General features: G+C 38.4%; 1 long non-coding RNA gene across 1 annotated transcript in view; it reads left to right on the top strand.

Moving 5' to 3' along the window:
• The window catches only part of LOC110255473, a 226,038-nt gene extending 211,240 nt beyond the window's left edge, over window positions 1-14,798 (top strand). The window contains exon 3 of the long non-coding RNA XR_002335819.1: window positions 11,494-14,798. This is a non-coding gene — a long non-coding RNA (uncharacterized LOC110255473). The remainder of the gene's footprint in view (window positions 1-11,493) is intronic.

Genomic DNA, 20,540 nt, shown 5'->3' with positions numbered 1-20,540 from the left:
TATTGAATAATAATGATCATAGCAGTTAGCATTATCCACTTTCTGGTTTTAACTGAAATGACCTCTGTGTTTCACCATTTAAATGATTTTGGTAAATAATTTTTTCTCTTGCCTTCTTAGAATTTTTAATTTAAAATGACCATTTAATGTTACCAAATGTCTTTATATATGTGATAATATAGTCTTTCTACTTTGATTAATTTAATATAATTCATTACTTCAAGAAATGGTTCCATTCATCATACTAACAAAGTAAATGTATCTCTTGATACATTACTGGATCCCATTTCCTAATATTTTATTTTAATATTTTCTTATATATCCACAAGCAGTTAGTCTCTAGTTTTCTTTGCTGGTTTGAGGTATTAAATTATAGTTTGTTTTATAAAATAATTTGGGTGTCCATCGACAGATGATTGGATTCAGAAGATGTGGTATATATACACAATGGAATACTACTCAGCCATAAAAAAGAATGACATAATGCCATTTGCAGCAACATGGATGGAACTAGAGAATCTCATCCTGAGTGAAATGAGCCAGAAAGACAAAGACAAATACCATATGATATCACTTATAACTGGAATCTAATATCCAGCACAAATGAACATCTCCTCAGAAAAGAAAATCATGGACTTGGAGAAGAGACTTGTGGTTGCCTGATGGGAGGGGGAGGGAGTGGGAGGGATTGGGAGCTTTGGCTTATCAGACACAACCTAGAATAGATTTACAAGGAGATCCGCTGAATAGCATTGAGAACTATGTCTAGATACTCATGTTGCAACAGAAGAAAGGGTGAGGGAAAAAACTGTAATTGCAATGTATACATCTAAGGATAACCTGACCCCCTTGCTGTACAGTGGGAAAATAAAAAAATAAAATAAAATAAAATAAAAAATAATTTGGGGACTGCATTTGCCACCTTTGTCAGGAGACTGGAACAGTGGTTGGCAAACCTAGTTTGCACATTAAAATTACCTGGGGTACTTTAGAGAAATATTAATGTTCAACCCTGGCTCCTGGAGATTGCATTCAAGCAGTCTGGGACTCAGCAGAAAACTGTATTTTTTAATCAAATTAAAAATTTAAAAAACAGCTCCACAGGTGAGTCTACTGAGTTTCTAGGACTAAGAAATACTGGTCTAGAATCTTTTAAATAACTTGAGAAGATTAAGTACAATTTAACCATTATCTTGTCAATGGGCTCTATTTAGTCACCTTCTCAATTTCTTCTAATGTAATTGTTCCATTAAAGTTTCCCATTTCTTTTTGAATGAATTTTAATAAACGTACATTATTCCTTATGAGGTTAAGGGCATTTCCTTCTAGTCTCATTTTGCTGAGAGTTTTTATCATGAATGGATGTTCAATTTTGTCAAATGCTTTTTTCTGCATCTATTGAGAAGATGATGCAGTCTTCTTTAATCTGTTAATATGGTGCATTACATTGATTGATTATGAAATGCTGAACTAGCCTCTCATTCCTAAGATAAATCCTTCTTGATTATGATATACTTTTAATATACTGCTGTATTCAATTTGTTACTATTTTGTTGAGGAGGGAAAAATAGAAAACTCTCCCATACTGGTTATCCTTCATTTTCCTCCCCACATCACTGCTATTGTTTACTGCTTAGATTCTTCAGATAGTTGCCTTATTGCTTTTTGTAGTCTAGTCATATTTTCAGTTGGAATTAGTATAAGGGATAGGCTGTGGTAGGCTTCCTCCATCTTGACTGGAATCAGACTTTACTATCCTTTTTTTGGTAAGTTTTTTGTAAGCAGCACAACCAGTCATTAGTCTGCTTTTAAATGGGCAATTCAGTCTATTTACATAAATCTCATATTCTTTTGAGTTTCGACTGCACTCATGGCACACAGAAGTTCCTGGACCAAGGATAGAACCCACACCACAACAGTGGCAACACAGGATCCTTTACCCACTGAACCATCAGGGAACTCCCCAAAGCTCATATTCTTGATTTTGTTTCATTTTATTTTATTTATTTGTAATTTTGGGAGTATTTGATTTATTTCCATTGTTTAATTATCCTTCCCACCATCTCCTGTTATTTAAAAATGCCATTGTAATTTTCCAATTAATAAATATAAACTTTTTCTTTCCTGGAGATCACAGTAAGCACCTTTTACTCAACTATAACACAAAAAGTAGATACCATTTTCTCTCCAACAAGGCACTGGTCTTTCATTTCTTTACTCTTTCCCCTAAAGAAATGCTCTTCAGCACACCTTTTCTTTTGATACCCTTTTTCCCTCCCAAATGAGTTTTTTCCCACATTTTTTTCTCTTCCTTTCCTCCTGTTTCCACCTAGATCGTGTAGAGATTTAGTATTTTGTTTAACTCCAGACAAGCATTATTTGTTTGTAGTACATGCCCTTTTTTCCAGGACCATTGTCTTATAAAAAAGAATGAAATAATGCCATTTGTAGCAACATGAGTGGACCCAGAGATTATCATGCTAAGTGAAGTCAATCAGACAATGAAAGACAAGCATCATATGATGTCACTTATATGTAGAATCTTAAAAAAGGATACAAGTGAACTTATTTGCAGAACAGAAATAGACTCACAGACTTTGAAAACAAATATGGTTACCAAAGGGAACAGGTGGAGGTGAGGAGGAATGGACTGGGGATTTGGGATTGACATATGTACTCTATTGAATATGGAATTATTGGCCAACAGGGATCTGCTGTATAGCCTAGGGAACTTTACCCAATAGTCTGTGATGGTCTATATGGGAAAAGACTCTGGAAAAGGATGATGTGTGGGGAGTTCCCATCATGGCTCAGCAGTAACAAATCTTACTAGTATCCATGAGGACACAGGTTCAATTCCTGGCTTTACTCAGTGGGTTAAGGATCTGGCATTGCCGTGAGCTGTGGTGTAGGTCACAGATGCAGCTCAGTTCTGGTGTGGCTGTGGCTGTGGCCGGTAGCTGCAGCTCGAATTTGACTCCTAGCCTGGGAACTTCCACAGGCCACAGGTGCAGTCCTAAAAAGACCAAAGGAAAAAAAAAAAAAAAAAAAAAGAATGGTTGTATGTACATGTTTAACTGAATCACTTTGTTGTACAGCAGAAATTATCACAGTATAAATCAGCTATACTTCAATAAATCTTTTAAAAAAGAAAAAAATATCATTGTCTTAGCCCTTGCGTCTTATGTAATTATTATCCATTTAGCTATATGGGAAAATACTCAGCCTCCTTTACCCCTCTCTTTGTACTCTTCATCTTTCCTTATCTTGAATTCTCTGTTCTGATTAATTTCATTTTGGTTATAGTCTCTCTCAAGTATTTTCTTCAGATTTGATAGATAATATATTCAGTAATTCTCTTTATATTTGCAAATGACTTTTTACATGCCAATAGATGCATCTCAGAAACTTAATAAGTAAAAGGACCCAAACAAAAATGAATACATGCTGTGTGATTTCATCTACAGAAGTTCAAGAACAAACAGAAGTGATATATATGATAATGATTAGAATAATATTTACTTTGGGGAGAGGAATGAGGAAGCCTACTGGGTGCTAGAAATGTCTGTTTCTTGTTCTCTCTGGTGGTTCATATGTTTATACATATGACCACCAAGCTGTATGCTTAAAATTTTTGTACTTTACTGTATGTGACATATGCCTCAAGAAAAAGAAAAACTTTAAAGGGAATGAAAAATATTAATAAATTAATAGCTTAACTGTGAAAGTTGAAAAAGAGGACCAAGAATAAGCCTTTCTCTCATAAACAGTACCATGCCAAAACCTATTAAAAGCACTCTCTAGCAAAACTCTCATAAACAATTATATTTAATGCTACTTTAAAATGTTCTTATTTTTTTTTAAATAGAGAAATGAAAAGATTCCCAAATCCTTCTGCAACATAAGAAGACAACTTCATATTTTCACCTTTAAACTGGCCAGAATAAAGAAGAATCAAATACCTACATTTTAGAGAAAGCTTCAAACTGTTGGAGACATCTGGGCTTGTTAGATGAAAGTGAGCCAATCTTCCTAAACCAGCCCTGGCTTCTTCCACTTGGGGTGCTAGAATGAAGGAAAAGCTAGCCTCCTCAATCCCCACCCTGGCTCACCTCTATTCTCTACCACAACTACCCCTCTCACCCCAGGGCCCTTCAGCACAGATTAAGATGATATGGATGGAGAGAAAGAAATTCAAACAATTAAGAAAGTATCTCGTCGACATCCATCCTGTGAGCTCAAGTTGATAGAATCATAGTTACCCAATTACAATTTCTGCCAGAGAGTGGTCACCATGCAAATAAGTCAGGAAAAAGAATTTTTCATTTAAGTCTATTCGAAAGCTAGAAATCAGTTGGAAAGCATGGCATAACCAAGTGCATGCTGCTCTCTTCCTGAGGATAAATGTGAATTTTCAGAAAAATCAGTGAGGACAAAATCCACTTGTATCAATCCAAGTTGTTCCTCTTAACGAAAAAAACGTCTTTTGTAACACACATTTCTTCACTGAGGGCCCACTTTCACTCTTGCTTTTTGATCTCTGTGCAAATGGAATTTGTGAGGCAGTCATTGCAACTTCTGGCCCCCAGGTCTGTTTGCAGTTCCATTCATCTCCTTATTTCTGGGGTTCTGCATTCAGGCATATGGAAAGAAAATGCTAATAGAGCAGCAGGCCTTAGTCTGAAATCAGCACTGAGAGTATCTGCCCACATAGAAACAGATCTTTTTGTAAAATTGAATGAGGCTGATAAAATTATAGATTGGCCTGCGGTGTGAAAACTATAGGAAGGCAGCTAATGGGACTCACATGGGTCCTGGGGAGCCTAGTAGCTGTTGCAGCAAGAATCTAATGAAAAAGTAAGATCAACTAAATTGCTATATGTAGATTAACTCAATATGTAAAGGTGTGTGTGTGCGCATGTGTGTTAAGAGATTAAAATTAACCATTAACACACACACTGGTTTGATCCGTCTTCTGTTGCAAGTTCTAATACTGTCTAGCAGTCCTTTTGGAAACATGCCCCATGTTTCAACTATACTTCTGCTAAGAGAACAGGCTCCCGGGGACATGGGGGTGTGTCTGCCATTAAAATCAATCAATTGCATTGTTAAATTTTCCAAATATTTCCATGCAATTATCAGCAGAAATATAAGTTTCTAAACAATATCACGCCAATGAAACATATCTGGGAAAACACTGCAAAAGTCAAAATATTCACTTGAAGTCCCTAATCCTTGGACTCCTTTGTGATTTCCAGCTCATTCAGCATCTTAGGAGCCAAGCAGACATATTCTGCAGCTGGAAAGTACCAGGGCAACTTCAGCTTCTCCCACAGGGCCAAGATCATATTGCGCCTTTTGGCTTTGTCCCTCCTATCCTGCAGACAAAAAGAATGCACAGGGAATGTCTCATTTGGATTCAGGAGGCTAAGGTGGTGGTGAGAAGAATGGGTAACTATGCAATGAGTAACCCACCAGCCAAACTGGAGTGTGTGTGTGAGAGAGAGAGAGAGAGGGAGCGAGAGAAAGAGACCCCCCCCCCACCAAAGAGGAAAGAATAAATTGTTCTTGCTAAGATGTAAATGACTGATAAATACAGTCTCACAGTAAGCCAAGTCTGTATGTGTAATTTCTTTTTATAAGATATATAACCACTTCCCCAAAGCTTCTTCATCTTGACCAAGAATAGAGTCTTAAGTTAAATGGAAAAGGCTGTAATGTTCAAAATTGGAATCTTGGACTTACTGAGCTGATAATGGAGTTTGCCCCTCTGGGAGCTTGGGGAGGTTATACTGTATGGCTTTCTTCGAAAATGCTACTAACTCTATCTTATTTTAAGATCTTTCCAGAACTAAGGGAGATGTGAGCCTTTCTGGTCTCTGTATAAAAAACAAGAATATTAGTGCAAAATTCAACTCCTCAGAGCACCTGTGTTAGGACCCGAAAGGTCAAACATTGGAGTGGTTGATGAGACATCCAGGGACAATCCAATAGGCTCTATCACATGCCCCTGGGCTGGCCATGCTGCATCAGCTCACAAGTCAAAAGAACTTGAGTTTATCCAGAGTTGGGGACAATTGGGCAGACTGGGCAAGCTTGGCCATGCAGTCTTTGTGTCACAATCTGCAGTTCCTCCCTCTGAAAGTCTTGGAAACTTGAGGGACACGAAGAACACTGGTGGTCAGTCTAGACACTTAGAACTTGATCCCTCTCCTGCATGCATTTCTTGTCTGGTTGCATCAGCAAATGTAGGCTTGAGAAAGGATGTGAGTGTTAGAAGCAACTTTCCAGATAGGAGCTAGGTAACAGAGCCAGCATCCATATAATAGCATGTTCTCTCACCTGCATCTTGCTCTCTGAGGTCCAACCACAAGCTCAGCAATGCAGCATGACTAAACTCAAATTCTGCCATGGGAACTTATAAGCCACAGTGGTAGTTCTAGTTACTTCCAAGCATATCATGCTGCCCATAGTAGGTATTCAGTAAATAAATTTACTGAATAATAATACTCCACCTCTTGGTGTTTCTTATCTCTCCTATGTGGCTATACCTTGTTTCCCCAATGACAGCATATTATACTTTACCTACCTTATGGTTCCTCATGGCACACCAAAGACAGAGTGTTCTGTAGAGATACTGAACCCTTAATTCTTTCCTGTACTCAAAAATAGATGGACATTTTCTATTTATGTCTGTTTCTTTATTTACATTATTCACTACAGTCTGGCCTTTTAAATGTTCACTTGCAAACAACTGCTAGTATAAAACCCAGCCTCTAAATGGAATCAGTATTTAGTTCTGTTGGACAGCTGCAAGAGGCAACATATGATCAATTTTATATATTTTAATAATTCATATCCTGCTACTGAGAATTACAACAAGAAAGAAAAGAAAGGAAGGAAGGAAGGGAGGAAGGAAGGAAGGAAGGAAGGAAGGAAGGAAGGAAGGAAGGAAGAGAAAAGAAAGAGAAAGAAAGAAAAGAAGAAAGAGGAAAGAAGGAACTGAGGGAGGGGAGAGAAAGAAACCAGAAACATTGTCTGGTAGATAATAAAACATTTTCATTCATTCCTTATATTTATCCATTTTCAAGACCACTTTCCATGTATTTGTTTCTCTAGTTGTCTTTTCTGAAGTATTTCTGAGGAAAAATAAAAGGCCTATTCCCCTTGAGGTAGTCTGTTTGGAATGAACTATTTGAAGGACAGCTCAGCAAGGTGTGGGACATGACCATCTACCATTTTAAGGAAACACAGTATAAATAGATAAAGAGCATTTAGCAGCATTTAATATATAATTACATGCATTAAAGAAAGATTTTTCGGAGTTCCCATCGTGGCTCAGTGGTTAACGAATCCGACTAAGAACCATGAGGTTGCGGGGTTTGATCCCTGGCCTTGCTCAGTGGGTTAAGGATCCAGTGTTGCTGTGGCTGTGGTGTAGGCCAGTGGCTACAGCGCCCATTCGACCCCTAGCCTGGGAATCTCCATATGCCACGGGAGCGGCCCTAGAAATGGCAAAAAGACAAAAAAAAAAAAAAAAAAAAAAAAAGAGAGAGAGAGATTTTTTCCACTATCCAAGGGAGAATTATTGCAAGCTCCTACTTTGCACTGAATATGAATTTCAACTTTTAAATTTTGATTTGCATAAAACTTTTGGTAACAGAGGTACTTATAACAAGAATTTATCCAAATCCTATTATAATGAGAAGGATCCTGAGGGAGAATCTTCCAGTTCCAGTCACTAATCCAGTGAGATTGCATCTGCATTTGAAACGGTGATGTCAGACTCCTCTACAGCTGTGACTCTTGGGGTTGTCGGCCAATCGAAGACGCAGCCTGCGGCTGGGCTTGGTCATTTGTCCTCCCAAATCTTATCAGGCTTGACTCCTTTTCCCATTTGAACTCCTCTTTCTCGCTTTCAGCCTCAATTTTCCTCTACTCACAAATATCCAGAATAGAAAGGAGCTTAACAGTTTTCTAATGCACTGACTTTTCAAACATGTTTTCCTTAAGCATGGAATTCTTTCCCCAAATGACGGCTCACCCAAGGTGTAAAACAGATCCACTTGGATATGCTCTGGTCATGAAGGAGAGTCACAGCAGCAGCCCACTTGCTGCACTGACCTGCTCATCTGAGGAAGGACTTCAAGATGGAAATGCCTCTCCCTCAATGTACAGATGGAGAAACTGGAGGTTGGCCTCAGTGTTTCTCAGGGAAGGTAGTCCTGGCCTTTAGGAGCAGAAGCAGCTTTACTGAGTAGGATTGACTTCTGCGTTGGAGTCCCTTAGCTTCCTGTCGTGCCCTCCCATACTTGTGTTGACTAAAATCAGCTCCTGAGGAAGGGTGGTTTGGGTCCACCTGGGCTGAGAATCCCATGGCTCTGAAGTGATTGCCCTGGCTTAGTCAAAGGGCAAGGCCAGGATGAACCCAGGTTTCCCAATGCCCAGCCTATTATTATTCCTTCTTCTCCAGCACATGGACTCTTCTTACCAGGTTCAGTTTTCTTTACCCTTTTTGAGTTTTGCTCTAATTGTTGGGACCCTGTCTCCTGAAATCCAGCTTCTACTAGTCTGTGAAGCTTCCTTATACTGCTGCCATTGGTACTTCCAATGTGGAAACCAGGCAAGCTCTGCCATCTAAGAATGGAGATTAATGTAGACAAAGAAAAGATATCCCAGCACTTTCTCAGTTCATAGTGAGCACAAATTCAGCCCCTGGCCCCAAGACAAATGTGGCTTCTCAGTGAGATGTGAATTGTAATTCACTAACCCAGACAAAAAAAAATTTTTTTAATTATAGTTGATTTACAGTGTTGTGTTAGTTTCTGGTGTACAGTAAAGTGATTCAGTTATACACACACACATACACACACACACACACACTTTTTCATGTTCTTTTCCAATGTGGTTTATCATAGGATATTGATTATAGTTCCCTATGCTATACAGTAGGACATTTTTGTTTATCTATTTTATATGTAGTAGTTTGTATCTGCTAATTCCAAACTCCTAATTTATCTCTCCACCACCCTGATTTTTTTTCTTCTCCCCAAATTGTATTATTTGATTCTGGATCATCTATATTCCACATAACCTCAAGTCTCATAGGTCGCTTTTGGCTGCCATTCTCATCCAACAACAAGGACTTTGGAGCCAAAGGGACCAGATTTGATTTCTGCTTCCTCCATTCATCAGCAGTGTAACGTTTTAAAGGACACCTGGCTTTTCTGAGCCTCAGTTTCATCACTTATAAATTGGAGAGAAGAGGAAATTTGCAGGATCCTTGTATGGCCTGGACAGTACTTAACATTGCCAGTTGCTTATTAAATGGCTGCTGCCACCGTTCAGGTTACCATTATCTCCATTTCCTTGCCTGGTATTGTTTGTTGGGATAAAGTCAAGTCCCTGGAGATAATCCTCAGAAAGTTGTCACATGGAGGTGGATGGGCACCCAAGTTCTAGATTCCCTGCCCAGAGTTCCCCCAGGGCTTTCAAGCTTACCCAGCGAGGTCAGCCCATTTTGGAGGAAAGTGGTAGACTCCCCTCTTCCTCCTGTAATAAGACACGTAGACATCCCTGTAGTTGTCTTGGAGATCTTATTTCCCACTGATAGAGGGGTCGGCAAATTTCCAGACCTTTTAAAATGGGTTTTTACTCACAGTCTATCAAGTCTCCAGAGGGAACTATCATGTCTGAGACAGCCAGGACTCTTTTTTACTGACAGCTTGAGTTGTGCACTTAAAATCATTTTTGACAAGAAAAAAACAGGCTCAAGTACAGTGGAATCACAGACCATCCACAGTGACCAATTTTCAGACTTCAGAATCCACACAAGTGCTTAATTATGCCACACACACACACACACACACACATATACACACACACACACACACACACACACACACACAAAGAATTTTCAGGGCAGTTTGATGTAAATTTTTGTCTTTTGCCCTCAGTGCTCAAGAATCCATTGAACAATTTCAAAAATCATAGCTATTAAGTCAAGCTAAACCCAACACATTGTTCTGAGATATTTTCCCAAAGTTGTTTCAGGGTAAAATTTGCCTCACTGAATCAGTTTTTGCAAAGTTGTATTTGTGTAGAGGGTTTGTTAGGTGCCTGTTTAAAATCAATCCATATGGTTAATGTTTTACACAATATATACAGGTGTTAGGTATATACCTGGAAAAGTACTCTTTATTGAAAATAGTAAAAACCCAGTAAATCATAACAAATTCAATATTACATTCCATCTTGGGATTCTTTTGATAGATCAGATTCAGCAGCTCTTCATAATAGAAAGCTTTCCTGTGTTTCAGAGGAAATTGTGCCCAAGGAAAGACTGGCTACATTTCCCTAGCTTCAGTTCCTTGCTCTTTTTATTCTCAATGAAACAAGAATTATTCAATTAATCTTGTCAACAAGTGGAGGTTGTTTTCATTTCAGTTGTTTACTAATTATTATTGGGTAGGTCTTTAGAAATTTGAAAATGTTGTCCAATTGCAAAAGCTACTAATGAAGCAAGATTTGGTTGATTAGGGAATAAGAGCAATTAGCTTGTCAGCAGTTAATTCCAACAGTCCCCAGAGAACTGCTACATTTAGGGATATGTATCACAGGAGCTATTGACCTCTAAACCTTCCTCCTTTGCTGTCACTCCTATTTAATGGAAAGTCACTTATTTTGTCAGACTAATAACTTAGGTAATGAAGTAGCCTATGGCTCCAGCTTGCTACTCTGTTTGTCTCTTGCTAATTTTAGAAAGTTTAAAAATAGATGAATGGGTCTATTTTGGACATCATTAAGAGAGGAAATCCCAGGTGGGACTTTACCAAATCTATTGATCACCCGATGACTACCCCAAAAGTTATCTGGAGCTCTGGAGCTCATTAGTCTTTACAGAGCTTTCTCTGCCAAAGAAAAGTTGGCTGTGAAATTTTTAAATTCGAAGACTTTTATGAGCCAAATTAATTTTGTTTGAGAATTTGATTTAGTAAGATGAAGGAGAATGATTCTGAAATTTATGCTCATTTTCATGTTTACCAATCAAGACCGTCTCTAAAAAGAGATGAAATTAGGTGATTCATTTGTAGCCTTTTTTTTTTTTTTTGTAAGAGAGGGTATGTGAAGCTGGAATGAAGATTACTTATCATAATAGATCTGAGAAAAGATCTTAGGACAACTTGACAAGTTTGAGTTTCCAAAGAATAATAATTTAAGCTAAATAATGATTGTTCTAATCTTGGACCTCTCATTTTCAGTGTAAATCTGTGCCGAACATTCTCTCCGTGTCCAGACAATGGCTGAATCTGAGACTGAGACTGAGACATTTCACTGAACCACTTTGCTGTTTCCTGTCTCCTCATTCCTACAGAAGCCTGGGACGGGAAAGTACAAGCCTTGCCTCTTGGAAGACCAGTCAAAGGCACCAGCCTGTCTACCCTGTGGCATGTTTCAGAGCTTCACTTATCTCACCTTTATTTTTCTCCTTAGGAGCATTGTGAAAAACTCTCCTAAGCTTAAGTCATCATACCAACTACACAGGATATGAAAGTGGGGAAGAAAATGAAGGTAACTAATCCTATCACATCATGTAGTTTTCCTGAAGGTGTCACCAATATTAGAGGTAACAGTGTTGACTTTGTTGGAATTTGCGATGCCCGATAAATAGCATTCCCTTTTCCCTCCTGAGTTCTGAGCCAAACAAAAAATAAGATAAAAGGGTAAGGTGGATAAGAACTCATGTTACCTTTATTTTAAATTGATAGCGTTCAATTCAGATTTTACTACATTGTCAAGGGAAATTGTTTTATTATTTTTAAAAATTAACAAAGTTTAATTGTTTTAAACATCATAGTAGAGAATGTGGTTGTTGTAGGAATATGGCTTCTATCGCAGACAGGCAGGCTTCCTAATAGGACTAAATGCTGGCGTTAGAAAGACTTAACCCACCCAGTCTCTGGACCATGTCACATGGGAAAACTGCCCATGAGAACCAAGGAGCTGAGCAGAAGATGTGCTCCTGCTGATGGCTACACCCTTTACTTGTCTAGTTTCTCTTTCTAAATTTAGTAATCAGATGAAGTCACTGTTCCTCAAAGGAACAAGTGATGAGGGGGCAAGAATGCAGGTGTATCTCCCAAATAGAATTCTCTCCCTTCGGGTAAAGAAGGACTCTTCTGGCCAACAGATGATGTATATGTAGGTTTTTAACATGATTACATCTTGGTGATTCATTAAAAAATTAAGAGTTCAGTAAAATTGAAATTAAACCTCATAAATTTAAAAATGAAGGTGACTTACAACTTTAACACCATTTGTAAACACGGAATCTATAAAGTAAGTTAACAGTGTCTGTAGAATTTGTGAAGGACCATTTTGATTCCTTAAGAGAATGTACTAATTTGAAGTCATTTCAGAGTACTCACCAAAATTTCAAAAGGACCATGCTAATTGTAAAACGTTATCTACCCATGCAACTGATATAGGCATACGTATTTTGTTCTTAGCGGAACAGTCAAAATGTTGAACAAAAGTAACTCAATTGTTTTATTTTACTTCTTAATATGCATGTATTCTACCAACATGCTCTGCCTTCAGCTTACTGATGAGCAAAGACTGAAAGGGAAAGGAACTCTGGGTTGCTCCATCTTTCCCTTTCCTCCTATGCCACCATTTTCAACATAAGTGATTGACACAGGCAGGCAAGTAAGAGAAGATATGATGGGGTTCTCGGGTTGTTTGGTTTCTTAGAAAACTACTGTCTTCCTCCTGAGTATGAGACAAATTCGCTTTTAAATAGAAGGTGTGGTTTGGAGGTGGGGGTAAGCAAACAGCATACCTACAACCTCTGCTACTCATTCGATGTAATGGGCTTACCTTATATTTGCTTTGAGTTTCACTGAACTCCCCTGCATCTGAGTGCACCAGAGTTCCATGCCCAGGGGGCATCATGAAGGCTACCTGCAAACAGGACAGCTAGGAGGAGTAGGACTTACACTGCACATTCCTACTCTGCTCAGGTGCATTCTTTATTGTCCCATCAGACTTCATGTGTGAAACACATGTTCAAATACAAAATTAAGAACTTCAATCCAGTCTCTTGGGACAGACCATGACGGAAGATACTATAAGAAAGGGAATTAATGTATGTATGACTAGATCATTTTTCTGTACAGCTGAAATTGGTGCAACATTGTAAATCAACTATAGTATTTTTTAAAAAGGGAAAAAATTTAAGATTTCAAAACAGAGACAGCAGAGATATAAATCAAGTGTGGGTCATTTGGGGGAAAAGATCATGAAGCCAGTCCTGGAGAAAGCGTTGAACCTAAGGGAGTTCAGGCCACAGATCAGCAGCAAGGAAGGCTGACTTCTAGAATAGTGAACTGAAAGGGAGGGACAGGTGGTGGAACAACCCTTTATTCTTCTTTTAGGAACTTGTTCTCACTTTTGTCAGGAGTTTAGAGTATCAACAACAAACAGGCCTTGTACCAACAGAACATGAGGGTGCAGGCTGTTGCCAGCAAGAGTGCTAGGGGTGACTTTCCCCTTAATAAATACTTAGTAATTCTTCTCAAGTTCTTATTCATAGTTTTATGGACCCAATTTAGTCTTTGTGCTAAATGTTCCACTATACACAAATGGATGTGAGTTTTTGCTGCATTTTTGTGAGCATCTGGCAATAACCAGTCTGGTTAAATAAAAGTTTATTATAATTTTTCAACTGATTTAGTAAAATTGGTATAAATGTGTAGCTTTGGTAAATTAAACAGCTTTCGAAGTTCTTTACACTCATTACATTTGTAGCCACTTTAGAGTTTACAAAGTGCTTTTACCTACCAAGTGCCCTATTTAACCCCCATAATAACCCTGTGGGGTAGGATAGGCAGACATTATTATCACTGTGTATGGGAGTGTTTACCAGACCTGCGAATCAGATTACATGAACCTACATCCCTCCATGGCCTCAGCTGATTGGAAAGGTGGAAGCACTTAAAGCAAGGAAATCAGACCATAAGCTAGACAATGAATGACCTAGTGTGACCAGACTCTGAAAGATGAACTGGGCCATTGGATGTATCTCTCAGCAGAGGTAAGGTAATGTGTCCAGTACAGACCTCTTTATACAGCTCATACAGAGTCTCAACATTTCTAAAATAGATCTATTGAGACATTTTCTCAAATTGCCCCTTTCTTGGTCTTCTCCATCTTAGTAAAAGGCACTTCCATCCACTTATTTTTTCAGCCAAAACCCTAGGAGTCATCCTCAAGTCCTCCTTTTCCCTCCATTCAGTCTCTCAGCAAGCTCTGCCAGTTCTATTGATAGCTTTAGTCTATCTGCTTCTTTTCAGTGCTGCTGACCACTCTCTGGCTCTTGCCTAACTTTGGAGTAGACTCAGAGTTGGTCTCCCTGCTTCCATTCTTGCCCCATTGTAATCCAGTCTCCACACAATTGCCATAGTGAGCTTTATAAAATGTAAATCAAACCATGTTATTTATACACTTAAATTTTTTTCAAAGGTTTGTCATAGCTCAAGAGCTCATTGCCCTGATTTCCAAGGTTTTGCATGATGTGGACTCCCTCCTGACTTTTACCAAGCCCTTTAGCCATATTGAATTTCTCTTAGTACTTAGAGCCTATCAAGCTCTCTCTACCTCAAGGACTTTGCACTTGCTAGTACTTCTGCCTGAAAACTTCTGCCTTCAACTCTTTGCGATGCTTATTTAAAATCATTTTTTTTAAATTATTTTCCCACTGTACAGCAAGGGGGTCAGGTCATCCTTAGATGTATACATTGCAGTTACAGTTTTTTCCCTCACCCTTTCTTCTGTTGCAACATGAGTATCTAGACATAGTTCTCAATGCTATTCAGTAGGATCTCCTTATAAATCTATTCTAGGTTGTGTCTGATAAGCCCAAGCTCCCGATCCCTCCCACTCCCTCCCCCTCCCATCAGGCAACCACAAGTCTCTTCTCCAAGTCCATGATTTTCTTCTCTGAGGAGATGTTCATCTGTGCTGGATATTAGATTCCAGTTATAAGTGATATCATATGGTATTTGTCTTTGTCTTTCTGGCTCATTTCACTCAGGATGAGATTCTCCAGTTCCATCCATGTTGCTGCAAATGGCATTATGTCATCCTTTTTTATGGCTGAGTAGTATTCCATTGTGTATATATACCACCTCTTCCGAATCCAATCATCTGTCGATGGACATTTGGATTGTTTCCATGTCCTGGCTATTGTGAATAGGGCTGCAATGAACATGCGGGTGCATGTGTCTCTTTTAAGTAGAGCTTTGTCCGGATAGATGCCCTAGAGTGGGATTGCAGGGTCATATGGAAGTTCTATGTATAGATTTCTAAGGTATCTCCAAACTGTTCTCCATAGTGGCTGTACCAGTTTACATTCCCACCAGCAGTGTAGGAGGGTTCCCTTTTCTCCACAGCCCCTCCAGCACTTGTTATTTGTGGATTTATTAATGATGGCCATTCTGACTGGTGTGAGGTGGTATCTCATGGTAGTTTTGATTTGCATTTCTCTTATAATCAGCGATGTTGAGCATTTTTTCATGTGTTTGTTGGCCATCTGTATATCTTCCTTGGAGAAATGTCTATTCAGGTCTTTTGCCCATTTTTCCATTGATTGATTGGCTTTTTTGCTGTTGAGTTGTATAAGTTGCTTGTATATTCTAGAGATTAAGCCCTTGTCAGTTGCATCATTTGAAACTATTTTCTCCCATTCTGTAAGTTGTCTTTTTGTTTTCTTTTTGGTTTCCTTTGCTGTGCAAAAGCTTTTCAGTTTGATGAGGTCCCATGGGTTTATTTTTGCTCTAATTTCTATTGCTTTGGGAGACTGACCTGAGACAATATTCATGATGTTGATGTCAGAGAGTGTTTTGCCTATGTTTTCTTCTAGGAGTTTGATGGTGTCCTGTCGTATATTTAAGTCTTTCAGCCATTTGGAGTTGATTTTTGTGCATGGTGTGAGGGTGTGTTCTAGTTTCATTGCTTTGCATGCAGCTGTCCAGGTTTCCCAGCAATGCTTGCTGAATAGACTTTCCTTTTCCCATTTGATGTTCCTGCCTCCCTTGTCAAAGATTAATTGACCATAGGTGTCAGGGTTTATTTCCGGATTCTCTATTCTGTTCCATTGGTCTGTCTGTCTGTTTTGATACCAGTACCACACTGTTTTGATGACTGTGGCTTTGTAGTATTTCTTGAAGTCTGGGAGAGTTATGCCTCCTGCTTGGTTTTTGTTTCTCAGGATTGCTTTGGCGATTCTGGGTCTTTTGTGGTTCCATATAAATGTTTGGATTGTTTGTTCTAGTTCTGTGAACAATGTCATGGGTAATTTGATAGGGATTGCATTGAATCTGTAGATTGCTTTGGGTAGGATGGCCATTTTCACAATATTGATTTTTCCAATCCAGGAACATGGAATATCTTTCCTAAAATCATTTTTAATTTAAATGTCACCTTTACAGGGAGAACCTTCAGTGTTACCCTCTATCCAGTTCCTGTTACTTTCCCTTATAGACCTTACAATCTTTCTTATTTATTAACGTCTTTGCATGCTCATTGACCTTTTCTCCCATCAAAATGTAAGCTTCGTTGGAGCAGGAACCTTGCCTAAATAGTTATTCACTCTATCCCTAGCATATGGAACACTACCTGGCACATAATAGGGGCTTGATAATTTTTTATTTAAATGAAGAATAAGGAGGAAGTCAAATAGACATATAAAAGTTGCTGATGTACTTGGCATTGTGGCAAACTGACATAACTCAAGCCTATGTACAAGCAGAGAACTTCAAAGTTATGCATAAGCAAAGGAGAAAGGAGATATGAAAAAGATTGCAGAAACAAGCCAACATCTGAAAAAGAATGAATATAGGCTTTAGAGCTGTCTTCAGTGAGAACAATGTCCCAGTTCTTAACTCAGGACAGGAATGTCCTGACAATAGCTCCTTTCGTCAGATACCAATCAAAGTCCCAAGTTTTTGTTTTTGGGTTTTGGTTTTTTTAGGGCCACAACTGCAGCATATAGAAGTTTCCAGGCTGGAAGTCAAACAGAGCTGTAGCTGCCAGCCACAGCCACAGCCACAGCAACATGGAATCCAAGCCGTATCTGCAACATATACCACAGTTCATGGCAATACTGGATCCTTAACCCACTGAGTGAGGCCGGGGCTTGAACCTGCATCCTCATGGATATTAGTCAGGTTCGTTTCCACTGAGCCACTATGGGAATTCCCTCAAGTTTTTTAAAGTTGAAAAATGAAGGTAATTTTACAGTCTTGTTTTCTACCACTGCAGTTTACATAAAAATTCTTTTAGCTACATGTAACAGATATATAATACAAACTATCATGAATAAAAAAGGGACTTTTATTAACTCAAAAAACTAGAAAGTTTGGTCACATGGCTGATTGTGGCTGGACCCAGAAGCTCAACTTACATTATCCGCCCCCCCCTCCCTTTCTCCCCCTTTCCTTTCTCTCTCTCTCTCTCTTTTTCTCTCTCTGGATAGATAGATGATAGCTAGATAGACAGAGATTTAAATATACCTTCCTGTTTCTTAAGCTTTCTTCCTTCAGTGCTATGTATTCATTCTCCGAGAAGTCTCACCTTTTAGAGGAAAACACACCAACCCCCTCATTCTTACAACTCTTCATCAGAAGGAAGAGATACACTCAGAGTTCCCATTGTGGCTCAGTAGGTTAAGAACCTGACCAGTATCCATGAAGATGTGTGTTCCATCCCTGGCCTCACTCAGTGGGTTAAGAATCAGGCATTGCCACAAGCTGAGGCATAGGTCACAGATGTGGCTCAGATCTGGTGTGGCTGTGGCTGTGGCTGTGGCCAGCAGCTGCAGCTCAGATTCAACCCTTAGCCTGGGAACTTCCATATGCTACAGGTGTAGCCAAAAAAAGAAAAAAAAAGGAAAAGGAAAAGAATACCAGAAGGAAGAGATACTCTATCCTAATGTTCTTAAGTGATTTCACAGAGCTATTATACCTGACTCAATTTGCATAGATCCAACTAACAATGAATTTTCTTAAAAAAAATTGATTCCATTTATAATAGAATTAAAAACAATAAAACACATAGGAATAAATTTAAATAAAGCAGTGAAAGAACTCTACTCTGGAAACTATGAGACACTGAAGAAATAAATCAAAGAAGACATAAATAAATGGAAAGATATTTATGTTCATGGATTAGAAGAATGACTATTGTTAAAATGTCAATACTACCATAAGCTTTCTATAGACTCAGTGCAATCCTTATCAAGATTCCAATTGACATTGTTTACAAATGTAGAAAAAACACTCCTTTTATTCAATATAGTATTGGAAGTACTAGCCACAGAAATCAGACAAACAAAAGAAATAAAAGGTATCCAAATTGGAAGAGAAGAGGTAAAATTGTCACTGTATGCAGATGACATGATACTATATACAGAAAACCCTAAGGACTCAACCCAAATACTGCTCAAACTTATCAACACACACAGCAAAGTAGCAAGATAGAAGATTAATATTTGGAAATCAGTCTCATTTCTGTATACTAACATTGAAAAGGAATACAAAACTATAATAACTTTTAAAATTGCACCTCAAAAAACCAAATACCTGAGAATAAACCTAACCAAGAAGGTGAAAGACTTGTATGCTGAGAACTAGAAAACATGAATCAAGGAAATTAAAAAGAATTCAAAGAAATGGAAAGATATTCCATGATCCTGGGTTGGAAAAATTAATGTTGTAAAAATGGCCATACTACACAAAGCAATCTACAGATTCAATGCAATCCCTATCAAATTACCCATGACATTTTTCGCAGAAATAGAACAAACAGTCCAAAAATTTATATGGAACCACAAAAGACCCAGAATTGCCAAAGCAATCTTGAGGAACAAAAACCAAGCAGGAGGCATAATTCTTCCAGACTTCAGGCAATATTACAAAGCCACAGTAATCAAAACAGTGTGGTTCTGGTACCAAAACAGATATACAGACTGATGGAACAGAATAGAGAACCCAGAAATAAACCCTGACACCTATGGTCAATTAATCTTTGACAAAGGAGGCAAGAACATAAAACAGGGAAAAGACAGTCTTTTCAGCATGTGGTGCTGGGAAAACTGGACAGCCACATGTAAATCAATGAAATAAGAACACACCCTCACACTATGCACAAAAATAAACTCAAAATGCCTTAAAGACTTAAACACAAGACAAGACACCACCAAACTCCTAGAAGAGAACACAGGCAAAACATTCTCTGACATCAACCTCACGAATGTTTTCTCAGGTCAGTCTCCCAAAGCAACAGAAATAAAAGCAAAAATAAACCAATGGGACCTAATTAAACTGACAAGATTTTGTACAACAAAGGAAACCATTAAAAAAAAAAAAAGACACTTACAGAATGGGAGAAAATAGTTTCAAATGACACAAGTGACAAGGCTTAATCTCTAAACCACACAAACAATTTAGACAACTCAACAGCAAAAAAGCCAACAACCCATTGGAAAAATGGGCAAAAGACCTGAATAGACCTTTCTCCAAAGAAGATATACAGATGGCCAACAAGCACATGGAAAAATGCCCAACATCCCTGATTATTAGAGAAATGCAAATCAAAACTGCTATGAGGTACCACCACACACCAGTCAGAATGGCCATCATTAAGTCCACAAATAACAAATATTGGAGAGGTTGTGGAGAAAAGGGAACACTCCTGCACTGTTTGTGGGAATGTAAGTTGGTACAACCACTATGGAAAGCAGTGTGGAGGTACCTTAGAAAACTATACATAGAACTACCATATGACCCAGCAATCCCACTCTTGGGCATATAACCGGACAAAACTTTCCTTGAAAAAGATGCATGCACCCACATGTTTATTTCAGCACTATTCACAGTAGCCAAAACATGGAAAAAACCTAGATGTCTATTGACAGATGAATGGATTAAGAACATGTGGTATATATACACAATGGAATACTACTCAGCCATAAAAAGAACAAAATAATGCCATTTGCAGCAACATGGATGGAACTAGAGACAGTCATACTAAGTGAAGTAAGGTGGAAAGAGAAAGACAAATACCATATGATATCACTTACATCTGGAATCTAATATATGACACAAGTGAACCTTTCCACAGAAAATAAAATCATGGACATGGAAAACAGACTTGTGGTTGCCAAGGGGGAGGAGGATGGAGTGGGATGGACTGGGCATTGGGAGTTGATAAATGCAAACTATTGTCTTTGGAATGGATGAGCAATGATATCCTGCTGTATAGCACTGGGAACTATATCTAGTCATTATGCTGGAGCATGATAATGTAAGAAAAAGGAATGTATATGTGTAGGTATGACTGGGTCACTTTGCTGTACAGTAGAAAATTGGTTTATAAACCAGCTATGTTGGAAAAAAATAAAAATAATTAAATAAAAAAGAAAAACACTTCTAAAATTTATATGGAACCACACACCAAAAAAAAAAGTAACCAACGAAATC

Source organism: Sus scrofa, chromosome 9 (genome assembly GCF_000003025.6).
Source record: "Sus scrofa isolate TJ Tabasco breed Duroc chromosome 9, Sscrofa11.1, whole genome shotgun sequence".
NCBI lineage: Eukaryota > Metazoa > Chordata > Mammalia > Artiodactyla > Suidae > Sus > Sus scrofa.
This window is presented reverse-complemented; position numbering and strand designations above follow the sequence as displayed.